This window comes from Choloepus didactylus, chromosome 7, assembly GCF_015220235.1.
Source record: "Choloepus didactylus isolate mChoDid1 chromosome 7, mChoDid1.pri, whole genome shotgun sequence".
NCBI classification, from domain to species: Eukaryota; Metazoa; Chordata; class Mammalia; order Pilosa; family Megalonychidae; genus Choloepus; species Choloepus didactylus.
The window spans coordinates 27,555,329-27,559,205 of record NC_051313.1 but is presented as its reverse complement, the minus strand read 5'-3'; positions in this window follow the sequence as shown (position 1 = coordinate 27,559,205).

Here is a 3,877-nt window from a genome sequence, read left to right as displayed (position 1 = left end):
GTCTGTGTCCATTAGCATTTCGAGAGTAGATTTTGTGTTTTATTTTTTACTCAAAAGCATCATGAACCTTCTGAAGGCTCTCAGTCTTCATATGTGCACTCTGTACTCTCTTTATCATAGACTAATAACATTTTATTAACTAATTGTATAATGCTTTTATGTCCTAAGGGTACTAGATCTTTGTAGTTCCCTGATATCCCCCTAGTACCTGGCACCCAGGACCAGCTACATAATTTGTGGGGCCCAGTGTAAAATGAAAACATGGGGCCCTTTGTTCCCAAAGTATTAAGAATTTCAAGACAACAATTGTTGAGCATTAAACCAAGTGTGGGACCTTCTGAATATGGGGCTCTGTGCGACAGTGGAGGTTACATGCCCCATGCCGTGAAGCCTGCCTTTCTAACACATATTTGGCACTCAATTAAGTATGAGTTCACTGAACCCCTTAGTGAATAAATTATTCTGAATTCAGAATGAATCTGTAACTCTGAAGACCAGAAATGAAACACTTACAGGTCTACAGTACCAGCTGTTTTTCCAAATCTCAAAATTTCCTTCGTTTAGTTTTTTTTTTTTTTTTTTTTTTTTCTGCCAGTGATCCAGAATACTGAACTTTGGTCAGCCTTAAGAAAATAGATTAACATTAATTTTAGTGTTCTCTATCATTTTATTCTGCTCAGTAATTTTGGCAGCTCTTTCTTTTTCAACCACTATCTTCCAATTGCATGGAATACATCAATTTTAAACCTCAAAAGACCCAAATTAATAGACAAGCCAATATAAGTTGATATCTTTAAAACACTATTATTATGCATGCACTGCATTAGTAACACAAAAATAACAGGGTAGAAGAAAATGGAGTTACTTGCAAAACTAGTGTACTTGGTATCTGGGAAGTCTCAAATCACTGATAAAGACCAGACTACTTTCGGAAGAATAATAACTTAAAGCTGAAATTGACTCAGTACATCACAAATCAATGACAAATAAGTTTCTCCACTCTGTCCCCTACAAAGTATTTTTCCTTAATTGAAGGAACAGACTTGACTTTTTCCAGAAAGGGCCTTTATCTGGAGCTGTCAGAAGAAACTTGCTTTGAAATTGATACATTTGACTATAGTAATGTGTTAAATGAGTTGCTGCAGAACAATGAATTTTTAAAAATAAGGTCAGTTTTTGTTGCTCTACAGTTAAAAAAAAAAAAAATTAGTAATCTATTAGTAAATCGTGATTATTTGCCTACGGTGGGACCTATAGGGACCTATAGGGCTTTCTTACCAGAGTCATGTTTCCTAGTCCATGAGACAGTTGGATCAATTCCAAGCAGTCTATTTATGCTAACCTTTTCATCCTTAGGCTAACTGATTCCTATTTTTCTTCCTTTATAATTCTTCAAAAATGTATCAAGGGAGTGGAAATTGCATGGATTATTCTAGGGCCCTGCTTTCCTCGAGAGCATAATGGAAAGAGCACAATTTTTGAAGAGGAACGAACTTGTATGAATCTCAGTTTTGCCACTTTCCTCCTGTGTTGCTCTAGAAAAGTTATTTAATCTCTCTGAATCTTAGTCTTGTTTTCTGTAAAATGAGATGATGCTTCCCTTGCAATGTTTGTTATAATGGTTTGGGATAATACAGGTAAACTGAGTGACACATAGCAAGTATTTATTTATAATGGTGATATAATTATTGATTTTCATTTCTTGTAGTTCATTTCCCTTTTATAAAGTTTTTTATTTCTCATTATCAAGGGAATACATACTTATCATACAAGGCTGGGCACGTACATAAAACTCGAAAGAAGCAGAAATACAAGTTATGTGAAGATAATAATTCTAATAACGCAACAGATTTATATCCTGATATTTCTTTCTATGAGTTTTTTCCTCACATACTGTGAGCCACTGATTGTATATTTTGGATGGATTGTATGGTGTGTGCATACATCTCAATAAAATTGCATTAAACAAAAAGATCAAACCTAACGTTTTATTTTTGTATTGCTTAACATTGTATCATAAGCATGTTCCTATATCATTAAAAATTCTTAATAAACACCAACCAGTTCCATTGCTGCTAAGTAGCCCATTGTGTGAATGCTCCTTTTCTTTTTTTTTTACTGGACTATCATCCCACCTTCATTTCAATGACAAACCACTGGAAACACCTAAATAATTATCTTGTAAATGTGCTAGTTTGCAAAAATTGGTGGCTTTTGATCTTGTATTTTCAGGTAAAACTTCTCACGTTCCAGGGCAGCTATTCTGCAGTAACTTGATTTAGAAGCAGCCGCTTGGAACAAGTGAACAATAAAAGTTGGCCTTGCTCACCATGAGCACTTTCAAGTCAGGATAGAAACAACCAGTTAAGCAAGTAAGCAAGTAAGCGTTTCCAAAATGGCACATGGTCATTAGCATGCTGACAGAAATAAAAAGGTGAGGGACACTTATAAAGACACACTCTCAAGCGTTCTGCCTTTGACCTCTTTTATCTCTAAAAGACTTTTAGAATTTGGGTGCAAGAAGAACAAATGATAATGGGAGAAAGTAATATAGTCAGAGTAACTCTGTGGCCCAGCTCTAGGATGGCTGGGTGGAGAGAAACTTCTGATTCGTTCAAGTCCAGGCAGGAGGCATTGAGTCACAGAAACATACGTAAGACATTGGATTGGGCCAGTTGAGAGTTGAGTGTACTGAAAAGTGATGCACTCGTGTATGTTGTTTGATACCATGAGCTAACTCTGCATAGTTTAACATGTGCCAGTGATAATACAATAATGAGAAGTTGGTTTGCTGCCTATAGCTGCCCAAGCCAACTGCCCTTTAAATGAATTTGTATTGACAGCAAACTAATGGAAATCATAAGTAAGTGGAGATAAGTGTAAGTTGTATAATAGGAATTTTAAATTAATCATAAAATTGAGACCAAATGTTTTATAAACAATATTATATATTCTTGTCCCTTCGTGAAATGGAACTTTTTTTTAAAAGGTGGGGGACAAAATCAGGGAGAAATTGAAGCTTTGGTTGTTTAAAGAGAAAACTAAACTTAGTAACAAGTCTGAAAGGACAAATGATAGCAGTTAACTTCTTATCAAAGTGATGTCATTTGCATATTATTTCAGTAGTGGGTTCTAATTTCGTTGCAGAGGGCTTAGAGCTGCATACCTACCAGGAAAGGTAACACACAGTCAATGGCTAACTCTAGGAGCAGGTATAACCAAATATTTTTGGGAAGACATCTGGAAAGTTCTGAGTCATATTAATTTACCAGAGCCTCAGTGTTGATGTCAGCACTGGTTGGAACGGATGACTGTTCTGCAGCTCTTTATGGAGAGCTCCTTTACGAATGGCTGCCATTCATCGACTTTGAGCCCTGCCTCAGGGTTTCTCTCTATGGCCTTCCTTTTCCTGGCAAGAAGCTGCTGACCTAAAAGTTCGAGGCCTTTTGTCCCTCCCTCTCTCATTCTGAGACGCTGTTAACCTCCAGCATGTGGAACGCTCCTTCCTGGCTTGTCTTTGATTCCTTCTTTCTCTTACTCCCACTCCTCTCAAAATAAACAAAATTTATGTCAATAAAGTGGCTTGAAAGAGAACAAAATAAAAGCATTGGTCCCTCTAAAAACAATCATTAATACTTTTCATACATATTGGGAAAAGTTAATTGCATATGATGAAAAAAGCCCATATGAAGGCAGCTAGCCCAAACCCTAGCACAAGTTGGTGGACTACAGTTATGTTTCCCCTAGAGTTAAAATTAAATATGTTGGGAAAAACTGAATGAAGATAAGGGTGTTGTTGGTCATTATTTCCTATCAGATATCATTTGGCCTTTTATTTCGGTTGACTGTATTATAATGGTGACCACTGATGTTTCTT